Source organism: Chlorocebus sabaeus, chromosome X (assembly GCF_047675955.1).
Source record: "Chlorocebus sabaeus isolate Y175 chromosome X, mChlSab1.0.hap1, whole genome shotgun sequence".
NCBI classification, from domain to species: Eukaryota; Metazoa; Chordata; class Mammalia; order Primates; family Cercopithecidae; genus Chlorocebus; species Chlorocebus sabaeus.
The window spans coordinates 62,809,349-62,831,435 of record NC_132933.1 but is presented as its reverse complement, the minus strand read 5'-3'; positions in this window follow the sequence as shown (position 1 = coordinate 62,831,435).

The window sequence follows — 22,087 nt, the reverse complement described above, 5'->3', positions numbered from 1 at the left end:
GCTGTTCTATTAAATGATATTTTTCATTGAATTAATCATTGACTGAATTTTTTTTATTTATTTGTTCATGTGTATGTATGGCATGGTCTCTCTCACGCTCTGTATTTCATTGACAGCTAAGTCTTCAGCATGTAAACGAAGTCATGAAAATCATTAGCAGTTCAAAAGATATTTACTGACTAATTTATGTGAAGCTCTCTCTTATTTTGTATTTACCCATACAAGGGCCATATTAGGTATCCAGAAATGTACTTGGAAATACAATCCAATTAATTTTGCATGTGGTAATTGTCACAAATTAGTCACTTGAGTTTCACATGTTACTCTTGTGACTAGGAAACAATTTTGTCACTATTTTTTTTTAGGATTTAGAAATTGTTTTATCACTGAAATTTGTTGGTGTTATCCCTTGCATAAGGATTCTTTCCAAAGTATTACTGTAAGATTAGTTACCTGCTCCAGCAGTTAAAAGGAAAAGAAGAAAACACAATAGAAAAGGAAAATTAAAACTCATCTTTCATAGAGGAAAAAGCTAAGGTTTCTAAACAGTATTCTAATTCTAGTCTTAGGTCAAATAATAAATTAAAGTACTATACTAAATTATAATACTGATCATTTTATTGACTACAATGTTGAACAGATCTCAGTATGAACTTCCAGTGCCTCTTGCATAAGATCATTCATTTTCATTTATTTTCTGGGCTCTGTGACCTTCATAAGGTATTAAATGTTACTAAATGCGATCAGTGAAATGACTTGTGGTTCTTTCCATGAAGTTGTAAAAACAGGAACCAGAATTATCAGTGATTAGTTCCATGTCTAACTGTATCATTTTATTCATTATGTACTTTTTTCTTCTATCATTATTATCAACTATTTTTTCTACTACACGAAAATACTAAACTCAAGCTTATTACATTTAATCTAAACTGTAATTTTTTTTCTGAGATTTTTTCATTAGTAATTATCATTGATCACTAAAATACAAATTAATTTTTCTGAAAACAGTAGGAGTAGAAATTTGAAAATCACTAACAAAAAATGATAGTAGTTAAGTAGTAGTATTTCAATGACTGTGTAACTTTGGAAACAAAATACACCTTAATCATTTAGGAGCTACATATGCAATGGCACAACTCATGAGGTGTGATGAACTGTTAATTAGATTCAAGTTGCATAAATATGCACACAACTGAGTGCAAAACTCCATGAAGATACTTAGCACTGGTTTTATAATTATGAGACAACTGGAGACAGGAACTGTCTGAGATAAGGAAGCTAATATGCCTTGAGATTGCCTCTTGACCAATTTTCACTCATCTCTAACAGCAGTTTTTCTAGTTTACATCTAAAGAGAAATATGTGTAAACTACACGTTTAAGCTAAAGATTTGCCTTAAAGATCTTCCTGTCTATACTGACAGACAGTACACACAGATCTAACAGAACTGTCAATTTAATGTTAATGCTTTGTTTGACAGGTGGCTAGAATTCTTAAATTTTACTTCATGCTGAATAAGTGAACTTGAGTAATGCATGAAAATCAGGCATGTGTCTTCTATTATTAAGTTATAAAAATGAAACACTCTACTTAGCAAAAAGTAAAAATCTTTACAAAATATTACATTTTTAATGAATTTTTGCCATCACAATAAACTCTGTTATAACCATTTACCTCTCTCTGTTCTGCTGTTCTATTTAATTTCAAAGTTACATATGACACATTTTCTTCAATTTCACATTACTCCTGCCCATAATATCATCAATTTCATGTATTTGTTTACCTTTTTTAGTCTACGTTCAGCTTTGGATCGGCTAAACAAGACTCCAGTAAATGTCTTTCTGTGCTAACACTATACTACAGACTGTGGATACAAACAGGACTAAAAAAAAAGAGTTGCTGCCCTTCAGATACTCACATTCTTAAAAGGAAGCCGGGCAAGCAACAAATAAATAAATTGCACTGTGATTCATATGATAATTTACTTATTTTCAAGATACAGAAATGAGAACGGTAATTAATTGTGATGGGAAAGGGGAGGCACAGGAAGGTTTTACATAGGATTTGGAACCTTATTTGAATTTTGAAGACAGAATGGGTGTTTTCTTAGCCGAGGAAAGATAAAGGGAATTTAAATCCTAGAGATTTCCAAGTGAAAAGGCAACAGGGTAGGAATAACAGGAGTGCTTAAGGCAAAACAATGACCTTGCATTCACTTAAATGGAAAATGTGAATAGAAGAGCAGCAGGAGAAAATATTGAAGAATTCATCAGACTTTGAAAGCTTTTTCCTGATATCCTTAGGAACCTGAAATATTTAAAAGCAGTGTTATTATTTTCCCTATGAATTGCTGCTTCATCATTGTCTTGCTCTTGAGTTCAGGTATTTTATATATATGGAATCTATTTCCTTTTATTATCCTTCTGCAGGTTATTAATAAAAAACTACAGTTAAACAGTTTCTGCCTTTTGTCAAAGTATTGGTAACGTCATATTCATTCACCAAATTTCGAATTTTTTAAACACAAAATTTCTTTTTATTTAATAATAATACTAAAAAAGTAACTGCAGGAAATAAGAAAAAAGTGGCTCTATATAAAACTTTGTACTACATTCTTCTCCACTGTGACTGTCATCCTAAGGAACCAACAGAAGAAAGCCTTTTCCAATTCTAAGACTAGGCACTGAATCCTTTATGTGATAGTTTAACCAACACACTGTGTCCGGAATTGGTGGGTTTTTGGTCTCACTGACTTCAAGAATGAAGGCACAGACCCTCACGGTGAGTGTTACAGTTCTTAAAGATGAGGTGCTTGGAGTTTGTTCCTTCAGGGATTCAGATGTGTCTGGAGCTGCTTCTTTCTGGTGGGTTCGTGGTCTCGCTGTCAGGAGTGAAGCTGCAGACCTTTGTGGTTAGTGTTACAGCTATTAAAGGCAGCACGTCTGGAGTTGTTCCTTTTTCCCGGTGGGTTCGTGGTCTCGCTGGCATCAGGAGTGAAGCTGCAGACCTTCGTGGTGACTATTACAGCTCATAAACGCGGCCCGGACACAAAGGCTATGCAGAAGCAAGATATATTGCAAAGAGTTAAAGAACAAAGCTTCCACATTGTGAAAGGGGACCCAAACAGGTTGCCACTGCTGGTTCGGGCAGCCTGCTTTCATTCCCTTATCTGGCCCCACCCACATCCTGCTGATTGGTCCATTTTACAGAGAGTTGATTGGTTCATTTTACAGGGAGCTGATTGGTCCGATTTGACAGAGTGCTGATTGGTACGTTTACAATCCTTGAGCTAGACACAGAGTCACTGAGTGCTAGTTAGCTAGATACAGAGTTAGCTAGATACAGAGTACCAATTGGTGTATTCACAAACCCTGAGCTAGACACAGAGTGCTGATTGGTGCATTTACAATCCTTGAGCTAGACACAGAGTCACAGAGTGCTAGTTCTCCAAGTCTCCACTAGGTTAGCTAGATACAGAGTACCAATTGGTAGATTTACAAACCCTGAGCTAGACACAGAGTGCTGATTGGTGCACATACAATCCTCCTGCTGGATATAAAAGTTCTCCAAGTCCCCATCCAGTTCAGGAGCCCAGCTGGCTTCACCCAGTGGATCCTGCCTTGGGCTGCAGGCAGAGCTGCCTGCCAGTCCCCAGCGGTGGCTGCACTCCTCAGCCCTTGGGCTGTCCACAGGACTGGGCGCCACGGAGCAGGGGGCGCTGCCCGTCAGGGAGGCTCTGGCCCCACAGGAGCCCACTGCAGGGGAGGAGCTCAGACATGGCAGGCTGCAGGTCCGGAGCCCTGCCCTGCGAGGAGGCAGCTAGGGCCCGGTGAGAATTTGAGTGTGGCCCGGGCTGGCCGGCACTGCTGGGGGACCTGGCACAACCTCTGCAGCTGCTGGCCCAGGTGCTAAGCCCCTCACTGCCCTGGGCTGACAGTGCCTGCTGGCCGGCCGCTCCATGTGCGGGGCCCGCCAAGCCGGAGCCCATGCCCACCAGAACTCACAGTGGCCCACCAGCACAATGCACAGCCCCGCCAGTGTAGTGCACAGCCCCAGTTCCTGCCCACGCCTCTCTCTCCACATCTCCCAGCAAGCAGAGGAAGGGGGCTCTGGTCCCAGCCTTCCCAGAGAGGGGCTCCCATGGTGCCGTGGCAGGCTGAAAGCGCCACCAGAGTGGATGCTGAGGCTGAGGAGGTGCTGAGAGTGAGGGCTGCTAGCACTTTGTCACCTATCAATACCACTATATTATATTTCCATCCCTCCCTTTTATATTACATGTAAAGTATCTCACTAACAAAGTAGAGCTCTGAAAGGACACAGAAAAATTCTGGATGTTTTCAATGTGTGTTGTTAATTACTAATTATGATGATTAGAAATATTGCCAAACTTTTTAGGTGTTGACCTCTAATTTTCCACTCACAATTCTCCACATTAAAAGAGCTTATTGTAGATAATTAGGTATTGACAATTAGGCACACAGTTATTGTACTTATGTGATTATCTAAAAGATAATTAGGCATGCAAGGGATATATTTTGGCACAAATATTGAGTTTGTATAAGCAAATATCTTTATAGAATGCATGGATTGTTGTTAATCACAAATCTTAAGATCAAATTGAGTTTGCATCTGCTGGTGAATTAATAGATTTAGTCATGGCCCAATGTGTGCTAATATCATAGAAAGAAAGGCAACTCATCAGGCTGGTCACAATGGCTCATGCCTATAATTTCAGCACTTTGGGAGGCCAAGGCAGGAAGATCTCTTGAGCCCAGGAGTTCAAGACTAGCTTGGGCAGCATAGTGAGATCTTGTCTATACAAAAAATTAAAAATTAGCCAGGAGTAGTGGCACGTGCATGTCATCCCAGCTACTGGGGAGGCTGAGGTGGGAGGATTGCTTGAGCCCAGGAGGTTGAGGCTGCAGTGAGCTGTGATCACACCTCTGCACTCTAGCTTGAGTGACAGAGCAAGAGCTTGTCTCAAAAAGAAGAAAGAAAAGGAAGGAAGGAAGGAAAGGCAACGGAATGGGAGGGGAGGGGAGGGGAGGGGAGGGGGGAAGGAGGGGAGGGGAGGGGAGGGAAGGGAAGGGAAGGGAGAGAAAGAAAGAAAGGAAAGAATAAGAAAGAAAGAGAGAGAGAAAAAAAAAAGAAAGAAGAAAGAGAAAGAAAGAAAGAAAGAAAGAAAGAAAGAAAGAAAGAAAGAAAGAAAGAAAGAAAGAAAGAAAGAAAAGAAAGAAAGAGAAAGAAAGAGAAAGAACGAACGAACAAACAACTAACAAGACACCAGTGCCTTTATATGACAATAAAATCTATGGGGTAATTTTTTCACTCCCCTCCTCTGCCCACCCCAAATGGAAATTTTTAAATCTGATCAAGCCTCTGGGTCTAACTACCCATTTACAGGAACTAGAGGACAGAGGAACATAATAAACATCACCACAGAGTTGTAATCAGACTGTGGGAATCTACCACAAATATAATATATATATATATATTATATGTATATATTTATTTATTTATATATATATATATATATTTTTTTTTTTTTGAGATGGGGTCTTGCTCTGTCAAACAGGCTGGAATGCAGTGGCAGAATCTTGGCTGCCTGCAAACTTGAACTCCCATACTCAAGCAATCTTCCCACTTCAGCTTCCCGAGTAGCTGGGACTATAGGTGTGCACCACCACACCCAGATAATTTTTTAACTTTTTGTAGAAGCAGTGTCTCACTATGTTGCCCAAGCTGGTGATCGATATTTTTTAACAAAGTGTCATGAAAAAATATTAATGGAGAACCTGTGGATTAAAAGAGGCTTCAGAGACATATGCATTGCAACTACATTATTTTGATATTTTGATCATTACTCAAAATACATTCACTGAAGTGTGTGTGTGTGCACGTCTGTGTGTGTGTGTGTGTGTGTGTGTGTGTGTGTGTGGTGAGAGAGAGAGAAATTGGCCGGGTGTGGTGGCTCATGCCTTTAATCCCAGCACTTTGGGAGGCTGAGGTGGGCAGATCACGAGGTCAGGAGATCAAGACCATCCTGGCTAACACGGTGAAACCCTGTCTCTACTAAAAATACAAAGAAAATAGTCGAGCATGGTGGTGGGCACCTGTAGTCCCAACTAGTTGGGAGGCTGAGGCAGGAGAATGGTGTGAACCCGGGAGGCGGAGCTTGCAGTGAGCTGAGATTGCGCCACTGCATTCCAGCCTGGGTGACAGAGCGAGACTCCATTTCAAAAAAAAAAAAAAAAAAAAGAAATTTTGGGGACAGTGGAAATTTGAACGCTGACTAGATAATTGAGGATAAGGAAATATTGTTAGTTTTTAGGTGTGGTAATGGAATTGTGTTTTAATTTTTTAAAGATTCCTTCCTTTTTTTAAAACTTTTTGTGTTGAAATAATTATAGATGCACAGGAAGTTGCTAAAGCAGTAGAAAAAGTTCCTACGTACCCTTAAGTTTCACTCAATGTTAGCATTTTAAATAACTGTAGTAAATTATTAAAGCCAGGAAATTGAAATTGGTACAATCCCAGTCTTATTCAGATGTCATCGGTTTTATATGCATTTGTGTGTATGGGTGTGTATTTAGTTCATGTAATTTTAGCATATGTGTAGATTTGTGTGACCACAACCACAATCCAGATAAAGAAGTGTTTCAACACCTCAAGGATCCCTGCTACTGCTCTTTTATTGTATTTGTAGTTATTTAATTATTTATTTAGAGTCAGGATCTCACTCTGTCTCTCAGGCTGGAGTGCAGTGGTGCTATCACCGCTCACTGCAGCCCCAACCTCTGGGCCCAAGAAATCCTTTCATCTCAATCTCCAAAAGTGCTAGGATTATAGGTGTGAGACACCATACTCAGCCTACCCTTTTATAATAATAGCCACCTCCCTTCTTCCCCTGTTTTTAATATTAGGCAATGAAAAATCTACCTTTATGATTTTATAATTTAAAGTATCTATATATATTAATTAATGCCATATGTAAGTCTTTTGGATTAAGGTATTCCCTCAGCATAATTCCCTAAAGATTCATTCAAGTTGTGTATATAAAAGTTCATTTCTTTGTATTGCTGGGTATTATTTCATGGTATGGATGCACCACAATTTATTTAATTATTTACCCATTGAATGAAATATGGGTTCTTTTGCTACTTGTGATTTTTATGAATAAAGATGCTGTAAATATTCCCATGTAGGTTTTTGTGTAAATATAAATTTTAATTTATTTGTGAAAAATTGCCAAGAGTGTAGTTGTTGGGTCATATGGAAGTTGCACATTTAGCTTTAAAGGTAACTGTAAAAATGTTTTCAAACAGACTGTGAGTAACATTATACATTCCCACCAGCAATGTATAAATGATCCAGTTTGTCTGCACCCTCACACACATTTGAGATTGTCATTGTATTTTATTTTCAGCATTCTAATAGGCGCATAGTGATAGCTCAATGTAGTTTTAATTTCCATTTCCCCGATGACTAATGGTTTTGAACATCTTTACACATAATCAATGTGACATATGTATATTCTCTTGGGTGAAATGTCTTTAAGTTTTTTGCCCGTTTTCTAATTGTTTTGTTTTTAAGTTTTTTAAATTATTATACTTTAAGTTCTGGGATACATGTGCAAAACATGCAGGTTTGTTACATAGATATACACGTGCCATGGTGGTTTGCTGCACCCATTAACCCATCATCTACATTAGGTATTTCTCCTAATGCTGTCCTTCCCCTAGCCCCCCACCCCTAGACAGGCCCCAGTGTGTGATGTTCCCCTCCCTGTGCCCATGTGTTCTCAATGCTCAACTCCCAATTATGAGTGAGAATATCCAGTGTTTGGTTTTCTGTTCCTATGTTAGTTTGCTGAGACTGATGGTTTCCGGCTTCATCCATGTCCCCTCAAAGGACATGAACTCAACCCTTTTTATGGCTGTATAGTATTCCATGTTGTATATGTGCCACATTTTTTTAATCCAGTCTATCATTGATTGTCATTTGGGCTGGTTCCAAGTCTTTGCTATTGTGAACAGTGGTGCCATAAACATATGTGTGCATGTGTCTTTATAGTAGAATGATTTATGATCCTTTAGGTATATACCCAGTAATGGGATTGCTGGGTCAAATGGTATTTCTGGTTATAGATCCTTGAGGAATCACCACACTGTCTTCCACAATGGTTGGACTAATTTACACTCCCACCAACAGTATAAAAGGATTCCTATTTGTCCACATCCTCTCCAGCATCTGTTGTTTCCTGACCTTATAATGATTACCATTCTAACTGGTGTAAGATGGTATCTCATTGTGGTTTTGATTTGCATTTCTCTAATGACCAGTGATGATGAGCTTTTTTTCACATTTGTTGGCTCCATAAATGTCTTCTTTTGAGAATTGTCTGTTCATATCATTGGCCCACTTTTTGATGGGGTAGATTTTTTCTTGTAAACTTGTTTAAGTTCTTTGTTCTAGATATTAGCACTTTGTCAGATGAATAGATTGCAAATCTTTTCTCCCATTCTGTAGGTTGCCTGTTCATTCTAATGACAGTTTCTTTTGCTGTGCAGAAGCTCTTTAGTTTAATTAGATCCCATTTGTTAATTTTGGCTTTTGTTGCCATTGCTTTTGGTGTTTTAGTGGTAAAGTCTATGCCCATGCCTATGTCTTGAATGGTATAGCGTAGGTTTTCTTCTAGTGTTTTTATGGCTTTTGGTCTGACATTTAAGTCTTTACTCCATCTTGAGTTAATTTTTGTATAAGGTGTAAGGAGGGAGTCCAGTTCCAGTTTTCTGCATGTGGCTAGCCAGTTTTCCCAACATCATTTATTAAATAGGGAATCCTTTCTCCATTGCTTGTTTTTGTGTGGTTTGTCAAAGATTAGATGGTTGTATATGTGTGGTGTTATTTCTGAGGTCTCTGTTCTTTTCCATTGGTCTATATATCTGTTTTGTTACCGGTACAATGCTGTTTTGGTTGCTGTAGCTTTGTAGTATAGTTTGAAGTCAGGTAGCATGATGCCTCCAGCTTTGTTCTTTTTCTTAGGATTGTCTTGGCTATACAGGCTGTTTCTGGTTCCATATGAAATTTAAAGTAGTTTTTATCTAATTCAGTGAAGAAAGTCAGTGGTAGCTTGATGGATATAGCATTGAATCCATAAATTACTTTGGGTATTATGGGCATTTTCACAATATTATTCTTCCTATCCATGAGCATGGAATGTTTTTCTATTTGTTTGTGTCCTCTCTCATTTCATTCAGCAGTGGTTTGTAGTTCTCCTTCAAGAGGTCCTTCACATCCCTTGTAAGTTGTATTCCTAGGTATTTTATTCTCTTTGTTACAATTGTGAGTGGAAGTTCACTCATGATTTGGTTCTCTGTCTATGATTGGCATATAGGAATGTTTGTGATTTTTGCACAGTGATTTTGTATCCTGAGACTTTGCTGAAGTTGCTTATCAGCTTAAGGAGAATTTGGGCTGAGACAATGGGGTTTTCTAAATACACAATCATGTTATCTGCAAACAGAAACAATTTTACTTCCTCTCTTACCATTTGAATATCCTTTATTTCTTTCTCATTGCCTGATTGCTCTGGCCAGAACTTCCAATACTCTGTTGAATAGGAGTGGTAAGAGAGGACATCCTTTACTTGTGCTGATTTTCAAAGGGAATGCTTTTAGCTTTTGTCCATTCAGTATGATATTGGCCTTGATTTTGTCATAAATAGCTCTTATTATTTTGAGATATGTTCCATCAATACCTAGTTTATTGAGAGTTTTTAGCATGAAGGAGTGTTGAATTTTATCAAAGGCCTTTTCTGTATCTATTGAGATAATCATGTGGTTTTTGTCATTGCTTCTGTTTCTGTGATGGATTACGTTTGTTGATTGGCATATGTTGAAACAGCCTTGCATCCCAGGGATGAAGCCAACTTGATTGTGGTGGATAAGCTTTTTGATGTGCTGTTGGATTCAGTTTGCCAGGATTTTATTGAGGATTTTCACATCGATGTTCATTAGAAATATCGGCCTGAAATTTTTTTTATTGTGTCTCTGCCAGGTTTTGGTACCAGGATGATGCTGACCTCATAAAATGAGTTAGGGAGGATTCCTTCTTTTTCTATTGTTTTGAATACTTTCAGAAGGAATGGTGCCAGCTCCCCCTTGTAGCTCTGATAGAATTTGGCTGTGAATAAATCCAGTCCTGAGCTTTTCTTGGCTGGTAGGCTACTAATTACTGTCTCAAGTTCAGAACTTGTTATTGGTCTATTGAGAGATTCAACTTTTTCCTGGTTTAGTCTTGGGAGGGTGTATGTGTCCAGGAATTTATCCATTTCTTCTAGATTTTCTAGTTTATTTGCATAGATGTGTTTATAGTGTTCTCTGATGGTAGTTTGTATTCCTGTGGGATCAGTGGTGATATCCCCTTTATCATTTTTTAATTATCATTTCTGTCTTTTGATTCTTCTCCCTTTTCTTATTTGTTCGTCTGATTAGCAGTCTATTTTGTTAATTTTTTCAAAAAAACAACTCCTGGATTCATTGATTTTTTTGAAGGGTTTTTCATGCCTCTATCTCCTTCAGTATACCCCAGTGGCACCTGGAACACCAGCAATACAGAACCGTTCACTACCCTAGAAAAGGAGCTGAAGCCAGGGACCCCAGTGGTCTAGCTCAGTGGATCCCACTCCCATGGAGCACAGCAAGCTAAGATCCACCAGCTTGAAATTATTGCTGCCAGTGCAGCAGTCTGAAGTTGACCTGGGACACTCGAACTTGGTGGGTGGAGGGGCGTTCATCATTACTGAGGCTTGAGTAGTCAGTTTTCCCCTCACAGTGTAAGCAAAGCTGCCAGGAAGTTGGAACTGGCTGGATCCCATCACAGCTCGCAAAGCCTCTGTAACCAGACTGCCTCTCTAGATGCCTCCTCTCTGGGGAGGGCATCTCTGAAAGAAAGGCATCACCCCAGTCAGGGGCTTATAGGTAAAACTTCTATCTCCCTGGGAGAGAGCACTTGGGGGAGGCGTGGCTGTGGGTGCAGCTTCAGCAGACTTTAATCTTCCTGCCTGCCACCTTGTGAGAGAGCAGCAGATCTCTCAGCACATTGCTCGATCTCTGCAAAGGGATAGACTGAGAGCTCTGGCTAGCATCTGGCAGGTACCCCTCTGGGATGAAGCTTCCAGAAGAAGGAAGAGGCAGCAATATTTGCTGTTCTGCAGCCTCCCCTGGTGATACCCAGGCAAATAGGGTCTAGAGTGCACCTCCAGAAAATTCCAGCAGACCTGCAGCAGAGAGGACTGACTGTTAGAAGGAAAACTAACAAACAGAAAGGAATAGCATCAACATCAACAAAAAGGATGTCCACATAGAAACACCATCTGAAGGTCACCAACATCAAAGACCAAAGGTAGATATATCCATGAAGATGAGGAAAAATCAGAGCAAAGAGGTTGAAAATTCTCCGAACCAGAACACCTCTTCTCCTACAAAAGATCACAACTCCTCATCAGCAAGGGAACAAAATTGGATGGAGAATGAGTTTGATGAATTGACAGAAGTAAGTAGCCTTCAGAAGGTGGGTAATTACAAACTCCTCTGAGCTAAAGAGCATGTTATAATTCAATGCAAGGAAGCTAAGACCTTGAAAAATGGTTAGAGGAATTGCTAACTAGAATTACCAGTTTAGAGAAGAACATAAATGACCTGATGGACCTGAAAAACACAGCACGAGAACTTTGTGAAGCGTACACAAGTGTCAATAGCTGAATCAATCAAGAGGAAGAAAGGATATCACAGATTGAAAGTCAACTTAATAAAATAAAGCATGAAGACAAGATTAGAGAAAAAAAGAATGAAAGGGAATGAACAAAACCTCCAAGAAATATGAAACTATGTAAAAAGACCAAACCTGCATTTGATTGGTATACCTGAAAGTGACAGAGGGAATGGAACCAAGTTCAAAACACTCTTCAGGATGTTATACAGGAGAACTTCCCCAACCTAGTAAGACAAGCCAACATTCAAATTCAGGAAATACAGAGAACACCACAAAGATACTCCTCGAGAAGAGCAACCCTAAGACACATAATAGTCAGATTCACCAAGGTTGAAATGAAGGAAAAAAATGTTAGGCGCAGTCAGAGAGAAAGGCCAGGTTACCCACAAAGGGAAGCCCATCAGACTAACAGTGGATCTCTCTACAGAAACCCTACAAGCCAGAAGAGAGTGGGGGCCAATATTCCACATTCTTAAAGAGAATAATTTTCAACCCAGAATTTCATGTCTACCAAAGTTAGTTTCATAAGCGATGGAGAAATAAAATCCTTTATAGACAAGCACATGCTGAGAGATTTTTATCATCACCAGGCCTACTTTACAAGACCTCCTGAAGGAAGCACTAAATATGGAAAGGGAAAACTAGTACTAGCCACTGCAAACACATACCAAATTGTAAAGACCATCAACACTGTGAAGAAACTGCATCAACTAATGGACAAAATAACCAGGTAGCATCATAATGACAGGATGAAATTCATACTTAACAGTATTATCCTTAAATGTAAACAGGCTAAATGCCCCAATTAAAAGACACAGACTGGCAAACTGGAGAAAGAGTCAAGACCCATCAGTGTGCTGTATTCAGGAGACCCATCTCATGTACAAAGACACACATAGGCTCAAAATAAAGGGATGGAGGAATATGTACCAAGCAAATGGAAAGCAAAAACAAACAAACAAAAAAAAAGAAAGCAGGTTTTGCAATCCTAGTATCTGGTAAAACAGACTTTAAACTAACAAAGATCAAAAAAGACAAAGAAGGGCCTTACATAATGGTAAAGAGATCAATGCAGCAAGAAGAGCTAACTATCCAACTATCCTAAATATATATGCACCCAATGCAGGAACACCCAGATTCATAAAGCAAGTTCTTAGAGACCTACAAAGAGACTTAGGCTCCCACACAATAACAGTGGGAGACTTTAATACCCCACTGTCAATATTAGATCAACAAGACAGAAAATTAACAAGGATATTCAGGACTTGAACTCAGCTCTGGACCAAGTGGACCTAATAGTCATCTACATACCACTCCATCCCAAATAAACAGATATACATTCTTCTCAGCATCACATTGCATATATTCTAAAATTGACCACATAATTGGAAGTAAAACACTCCTCAGCAAATGCAAAATAATGGAAATCATAACAAACAGTCTCTCAGACCACAGTGCAATTAAACTAGAACTCAGGATTAAGAAACTCACTCAAGGCTGGACACAGTGGCTCACTCCTGTAATCCCAGCAATTTGGGAGGCCAAGGTGGGCAGATCACGAGGTCAGGAGATTGAGACCATCCTGCCTAACATGGTGAAACCTCATCTCTACTAAAAATACAAAAAAATAGCCAGGCATGGTGGTGGGCACCTGTAGTCCCAGCTACTCAGGAGGGTGAGGCAGGAAAATGGCATGAACCCGGGTGGCAGAGCTTGCAGTGAGCTGAGATCATGCCACTGCACACCGACCTGGGAGACAGCGAGACTCCATCACAAAACTGCACAACTACATGGAAACTGAACAACCTGTTCCTGAATGACTACTAGGTAAATAATGAAATGAAGGCAGAAATACATAAGTTCTTTGAAACCAATGAGAACAAAGAGATAATGTACCAGAATCTCTGGGGCACAGCTAAAGCAGTGTTTAGAGGGAAATTTATAGCACTAAATGCCCACTGGAGAAAGCAAGAAAGATCTAAAATTGACACCCTAACATTACTATTATTAAGCTTTGAGAGTTCTCCATATATTTTAGATACAAGTTCTTTGTCAGATATATGTTGTACAAATATTTTCTTCCAGTCTATCATTTTTTTTTATTCTGTTGTTCAATTGTCAGGATCTTTTGTAGAAATTCAATTTATTTCATTTTTCTTTGTGCTTTATTAATTTGTTTTAGTAGAACTCAGGACACACTCCCCCAAAATATGGCACCTTTGGCGTTTGAGAAAACAGTAGAAGCATGAAGACCACTCTTACGTTCTCTTCACTCTTCTCTGAATTAGGTCATACAACCTAGGAAAGTAACTGACCTTCTGCCACCCCTCTTCCCTGAAGCAGATCTAAGAACCTCATTAGAAAACTGTCCTCCCTATATATGGAGGAAATGAACATCTTTATCTCTAAAGACCCTGAGAAGAATCACAAAAAAGCCTTGTTAAATACCCCCACCCAAGTTTGTTACTAGTAGACCACATCTTTTTTCACTCCAATCATATTTTTCTAGAACTGTCCACTCTTCATCATACCTAAGTAGAAAAATGCAAAAATTTACCTGTTTCACTGAATCTTCATTATGTTTTTTCTGATTAACCTGTCTTTTGCTACAGAGACCTCAGCCATGAACCCATCAACAGGCAAAATAAAGATAGCTTTCCTTCCCTAATGATGTTATGGCTAAGAACTCTGTGTAACCATGAGTTTAAAGCTTTCTACTTGTGATTTTTTGAAAAAAAATTATAGCTTTACATTTAGGTTTATGACTCAGTTTGAGATAATCTTTGTACAGCACGTGAGTCTCAAGTCAATGATCATTTATTTTCTTTGCATATGAATATCTTTCAACACTATCATTGAAAAGACCATCTTTGTTCCACTAAAAAACTTGTGCCTTTCTCAGATATCAGTTGACGCAGTTGGTAAGTCTGTTATTAGATTCACTATTTTATTGCATTTATGTAAGTGTCTATGATTCCCACTGATATCACACAGTCAGGATTACTGTCACTGTATATGTATCTTAATAATAGGTAGAGTGTTTGCTTCTACTTTCTTCTACATTTAAAAATAATTATATGTATTTTGTTGATTGATTTTTCACTTAAATTTTAAAATCAAATTGTCTATAATTGTCTATTTATATTCAAAACATCTTGCCTGAATTTTGTTCAGAATTGTGTTAAATCTATTGATTTATTTGTGGAGAATTGATACCTTTGCTATGTTAAGTCATCCAATCTATGAACGTGGTATATCTTTCCATTTGTTTAGTGTTTCCTTTATTTATTATATTAGCATTTTTGAAGTTCATCATGCAGAAACTGTAGACATTTTATTAGATTTATACCTAAGGATTTAATTTTAGGGGAATAATTACAACTATCACGTTTTTAACTCCACTTTACATGTTTTCAATTGATAGTATTTAAAAATATGACTGATTTGTGTGGGTTAGTCTTGTGTCCTGCAGTATTTTTGGACACACTTGTTAATGTTAGTAGGACACATGTTTAAAGGACTCTTTAGAATATTCTCAATAAATAGTCATATCTTTAAATAGAGATACTTTTATTTCTTCCTATATCATCTTCATTATTTTTTCTTTTCTTCTCTTGCCTTATTATGCAGGCTAAACCTTCAGTACTATGTTTCATATGAGTGACAATAGCAGACATCCTTGCTTGTTTTTAGTGTAAGAAAAGATAGAGTTTTTCACCATTAAATATGCTGCCAACTATAGGTTTTGTTTAGTCTATTGATATCATTAATTATACTGATTGATTACTGAATATTAAACCAACCTTGCAACTCCCAATCTCCACTTTATTGTGAGGTATATTTCTTTTTCAATAATGCTGGATCCTACACGCTCATATTATGTTGAAGATTTTTTTTTTTTTTTTTTTTTTTTTTTTTTGCCAAAGCTTATGAGAGATATAGGTATGTAGTTTTTCTCTTTAAGAATGTGTCTGCGGGAGGCTGAGGCAGGAGAATGGCGTGAACCCGGGAGGCGGAGCTTGCAGTGAGCTGAGATCCGGCCACTGCACTCCAGCCTGGGTGACAGAGCAAGACTCCGTGTCAAAAAAAAAAAAAAAAAAAAAAAAGAATGTGTCTGATTTTTATATTAGGGCATACTGACCTCATAAAATGAGTTAGAAATGTTGTCTTATTTTTTATGTCCTGGAACAGATCATGCAGAATTCACGTTGGTTCTTATTTAAATTTCAGTAGAATTTTCCAGTAAATTCTTCTAGGATTCAGAATATATGCATGTTAGATCATTTGCTACTGTAACATAGATCCCTGAGGCTCTATTTTTCCCCCAGTCTAGTTCCTCTCTGTTGTTTAGATAAGGTAAATTATATTGATTATGCCAATTATATTGTCTGAAAATTCACTGACATTTTTGAGACAGAATTTTATTTTTTCTTAGCCTGTTGAGTAAGACTCTGTCATACTTTGTTGCCCAAGCTGGAGTGCAGTGGCACAATCACAACTTACTGTAGCCTCAACTTCCCAGGGAGGTTCAAGTAATTCCCCTACCTCAGTCTTCTAGGTAGCTGGGACTATAAGTGCATGCCACCATGCCTGGCTAATTTTTTGCATTGTTTGTGGAGATGGGGTTTTGCCATCTTGCCCAGGCTGGTCTCAAACTCCTGGGCTCAAATTATCCACCTGCCTTGGCCTCCCAAACTATTGAGATTACAGGCGTGAGCCAACATACCTGGTCCAAATTCACTGATTCTATCTTCTGTTAGCTCCACTCTACTATTGAGCCAATCCAGTCAGTTGTTGCTTTTGATATTACTGCATTTTTTCGTTCTATAATTTCCACTTGGTTGTTTTTATAATTATAACTCATTTCTTTTTCGAATTGTTAAAATATTTTCATTTGCTTTAAGTGAATTTGGTATTGCTTGTTGAAGTATGTTTTGATGGCTGCATTAAAATCCTTTTCAGGTAATTTCACCATCTGAGTCATAACAAGGTTGATATGTGTTTTAGTCAGGGTTTTCCAGAGAGACAGATCCCACTGAACATATATACAGTTGTCCATCACTATGTGCAGGGCATTGGTTCTAAAATCATATTAAATGGCAGAGAAGAGTAAGCCTTCTGTATCTGCAGCTGTAGAACCTAAGGATATGTAGGTCTTATTGTAAAGAGAGATACACATGAGAAGTAATTTATTAGAGGAATTGGCTCACTTGATTATGAAGGCTGATAATTCCCACAATAAACCATCTGCAAGCTGGAGAACCAAAGAATTTTTAGTGTGGTCCAGGTCAAGTCCAAAGACCTTAGAACCAAGGAAGCTGATGTTGCAGCTCTCTGAGGCTGATAGTTTGGGAGGTTGCTGGTACAAATCCCAGAGTCCAAAGGCTGGAGAACCTGAAGATCTGATGTCCAAGAACATGAGAAGAAAAACACCCAAGCTCAGGAAGAAAGAGTTCCAATTTATCTCTTTGTTACTTCTGGGACTCAGCTGATTGGATGATGCCCACTCACATTGTGGACAATTCTTCCTACTCAGTCCACCCAATCAAAGTCCAATATCCATCAGAAATACTCTCATGAACCCAACTGGGACAGTACAACTACTCTAACTAAATGCCAAACCACCTGGATTCTCTTTCAACAGAAATGAGATGGGCTCAGTGCCTACCAAAGCATTGAGAATAAGTGATGCTTTGTTAGCTATGTGAATATCCCTTAATCCAGCCAAGTTGGCACCCAAAATAAAACATCGCAAGTTCACCCCTTGTCAACTTCGCACCATATGCATCTCTTTAAACCATATTTAATCTTGAAATAAAGGCAATAGCAAGGTTGTAGTTTCACTTAGCATGATGAAACCATATTGAATACAACAAAAATGCAGTAATTTATTCCCCAGAAGAGGAAATAAAGTTCTTGAGTGATGATTATTCTTCTCCAGAAATTCCATAACTTAAATACCATGACATAAAATTAGAAATATTTAAATATTGATAGAACTCAACATATCTCTATGCACCAATGCGAGGAATAATAAAGGAAAAAAAATAAAGGATATTTTCTTAATTTATGTATATGTACGAACATACATATTCCTAACAAAATAGAAAGAAAATACTCATGGCCCTTGTTTCTATAAATGGTCACATGGTCATTGCTGGTATTTTTAACTACCTTCTAATATCCATTATGTATTCTGTCTCTTTTCAGAAAACACCTTAGTTAGTCATGATTCTTTACCTTCTGGCGAACTGACCCAAAGCTTTACTTACTTTCTTTCTTTTTTCCTCCCTCCCTTCCTCCCTCCCTCCCTCCCTCCCTCCCTCCCTCCCTCCCTTCCTTCCTTCCTTCCTTCCTTCCTTCCCTCTTTCCTTCCATTTCTTTCTCTTTTTTTCTTTCTTTTCTTTCTTTCTTCTTTCTTTCTTTCTCTTTCTTTCTTTCTTTCTTTTCTTTCTTTCTTTCTTTCTTTCTTTCTTTCTTTCTTTCTTTCTTTCTTTCTTTCTTTCTTTCTCTTTCTTTCTTTCTTTCTCTTTTCCTTCTTTCCTTCCTTCTCTCCTTCTTTCCTTCTTTCTTTCATTTATTCTTTCTTTCTCATTACCTTCTTGTGAACTGACCCAAACCTTTACTTACTTTCTTTTTTTTTTTTAAGAATCATTTAAGAATATTTTATTTTATTTTATTTTTTTCAAGTGGATATTTTTTATTTATTTATTTATTTATTTATTTATTTATTTAAATTTATTTATTATTATTATTATACTTTAAGTTCTAGGGTACATGTGCATAACGTGCAGGTTTGTTACATATGTATACTTGTGCCATGTTGCTGTGCTGCACCCATCAACTCGTCAGCACCCATCAACTCGTCATTTACATCAGGTATAACTCCCAATGCCATCCCTCCCCATTTTTCTCTTTCTCTATTTTTCTTTCTCTGGTTTTTTTTTTCCTTCCTTCCTTCCTTCCTTCCTTCACCCCTCCCTCCCTCCCTCCTTCCCTTCCTCCCTCCCTCCCTTCCTTCCTTCTTTCTTTCTCTTTACCTTCTGGCAAACCAACCCAAACCTTTACTTACTTTCTTTCTATTTATCTCTTTTTTTCTTTCTCTATTTTTCTTTCTCTTTTTTCTCTCCTTCCTTCCTTCCTTCCTTCCTTCCTTCCTTCCTTCCTTCCTTCCTTCCTTCCTTCCTCTTTACTTTCTGGAGAATTGACCCAAAACTTTACTTACTGTCTTTCTATTTATCTCTTTTTTTCTTTCTCTATTTTTTTCTCTTTCTTCCTTTACTTTCCTCTTTCTCTTTCTTTCTTTCTTTCTTTCTTTCTTTCTTTCTTTCTTTCTTTCTTTCTTTCTTTCTTTCTTTCTTTCTCTTTCCTTTCTTGCTTTCTCTTCTTTCTTTCTTTCTCTTTCCTTCCTTCCTTCTCTCCTTCTTTCCTTTCTTTCATTTCTTCTTTCTTTCTCATTACCTTCTTATGAACTGAACCAAACCTTTACTTACTTTCTTTCTAGTTTTCTCTTTCTCTACTTTTCTTTCTCTGTTTTTTCTCCCTTCCTTCCTTCCTTCCTCCCTCCCTCCCTCCCTTCCTTCTTTCTTTCTCTTTACCTTCTGATGAACTGACCCAAACCTTTACTTACTTTCTTTCTATTTTTCTCTTTTTTCTTTCTCTATTTTTTCTCTCCTTCCTTCCTTCCTTCCTTCCTTCCTTCCTTCCTTCCTTCCTTCCTTCCTTGTTTCCTTCCTTTCTCTTTACCTTTTGGCGAACTGACCCGAAGCTTTACTTACTTTCTTTCTATTTTTCTTTCTCTATTTTTTCTCTTTCTTCCTTTATTTTCCTCTTTCTTTCTCTCTCTTTCTTTCTTTCTTTCTTTCTTTCTTTCTTTCTTTCTTTCTTTCTTTCTTTCTTTCTTTCTTTCTTTCTTTCTTTCTTTCTTTCTTTCTTTCTTTCTTTCTTGTCTCACTCTGTCATCCAAGCTAGAGTGCAGTGGTGAGATCATAGTGCACTGCAGCATTACACTTTTGGGTTCAAGCAGTCCTCCTGCCTCAGTCTCTTTAGTAGCTGGGACTACAGACACACAGAACCATGCCTGGTTAATTATTTTTTTTTTCATTTTTATTTTTGTAGAAACAGGGTATTGCTAGGTTCCCCAGGCTAGTCTCAAATTCCTGACCTCAAACGATCTTGTGCCTTGGCTTTCCAATGTGCTGGGATTACAGACATTAGCCACCAAGATCAGCTCAAACCTTTATTTCTGAAGGGTCTAAGCCATTTGTAGTCCTGCTTGAATTGGGTTGTTGTAATTTCCCACTGATCTTAGTCACAGGACATGATAATACTAAGAGGTGTCTTAAGGGATCTACTGTTTTCCAAACATACTCTCCCTTACTTCTCCTCTGGAGTAGTAGTCCAATCTTATTCTTTGCAGTTTGAATTAATCACTCCAGCCAACACCATTACTCCCTTGTAAACCTGTTGGTTTACATGCATGAGGAGCCCAAAGTGGCCAGGTGGCAGTTTTGACTTCCAGTTCGATAGAATTACTGTTGTATCCCCTGGTGGAGGCATTCCTTCCTCTGGAACAAAGACCTCTATGCTAACAGAGCATAAAGTCGCAGAAATAGTAAGCAATTAGTTTTCTAGTGGGTCACTAGGAGAATGATGGTGGTGCCATTCTATTTCCACTCCTTGATTCCTAGACCTGTGAATTCTGGCAATTGGGGGAAATAGTACCATATAGTGAACTTTTATTCAGAACACGTAAAGCCTTCTAGAAGACCTTGCCAAGACCTGCAAAGTATTGCCACCTAGCTGGTGCTGTAAGGGAAGGCAAACTTTTATCCAAATTAAGTGTCTATTCCAGTAAGGACAAATCATTGTCTCTTCCATGATGAAAGTTGTCCAATGTAATCAACCTGCCACCAGGTAGCTGGCTTAATACTCTGGGCAATGGTGCCACACTGGGGTCTCAGTGTTGGTCTCTGCTGCAGATAGATTGGACACTAGGTGATGACCACAGGCAGGTCAGTCCTGATGATTGTAATTCTATATTGTTGGGCCCAGGCATAACCTCCATCTCAGCTAACATGCCGACTTTGTTCACAAGCCCGTTGGACAATGGCAGTTGGTTAAAGAAAAAGGATGATTGGATTTCAAAGAATAGGTCGTTCTATCAACTTGATTATTCAGTTCTTCCTCTGTTGAGGTCACCTTTTGGTGAGCATTTACGTGGGACATAATTACCTTTAAGTTCCTTGCCCACTCGGAAAGGTCTACCTTTTCCGGAAATTTCTTTGTCACCAGTTTTCCATTCGTATTTCTTCCAAGTCCCTGATCATTCAACCAGACTACATGAGTTCCCCTTTCAGCAGAAGATGGATGTGCTCACTGCCTCCTGAAGCATTTAGAATAGCTAATGCTTTGCTAGATATTTGGGGAAGATTTAATTCAGTCCATTTAACACCCAAAGTAAATTATCATTGTATTTGTTGATTCGTTTCTCATTCAAGTTATGAATGTTCTGGTTCTAAGTAAAATAAACGTTTTTAAATTGTAGTTATGGACATGTGAGATGTTATATTAGGGGACTCTGGATCTTATTTAAATGTCCTATTTTAGCAGGCAATTATCCTGTTCAAGTTTAGACCAAAGGTCTTCGCTCACTTTTGTGAGCTGTTATTCCAATGGCACTTTCTTTTTCAGAACCCTTGAGGTGATATTTAGATCTGCTTCATAAACGTACTACTCAAAGTCCATGGAAAATATGGATGAAATCTTACATTGTAGTTTGATTTTCAACCTTCTGGCATGTTAAATCTGGTCAGTTTCACTTTTTTGTTTTTTTTAATTGTTTGTCCAGAACTTCTGATGTTGGTTATTTGATATTAATGTCTGGAATTTGCTTCAAAATAAAAGGGTGTCCATTATATGAGAAATAAAATTGACCAGGAACTGATAATTATTTAAGATCAAGAATAAATATGTTGATGTCTAGAATAGTATCCCATTTTTGTGTATATTTGACATTTCTATGTGAATATGTTTAAAAGGAAATTATATTGAAGTTCTGTCTTAATAGTTAAATAGTCTATTTGTTTAAATTACAGAATAATATAGAGTTACATATTAAGATTAATTATTGATTCTCCTAAAATTAGTTTTCTAGAATTAAAATTTCCCTTGGATAACAAAAATAACAATTAACTTCTATCATCTTACAAAATACAATTGTTTAAAATCTTCACAGATATTTGATAACATTTACATAAAAACTTTAATTAGAAAATATATGAATTTGAATAAACAAATTATAATAAAGAAT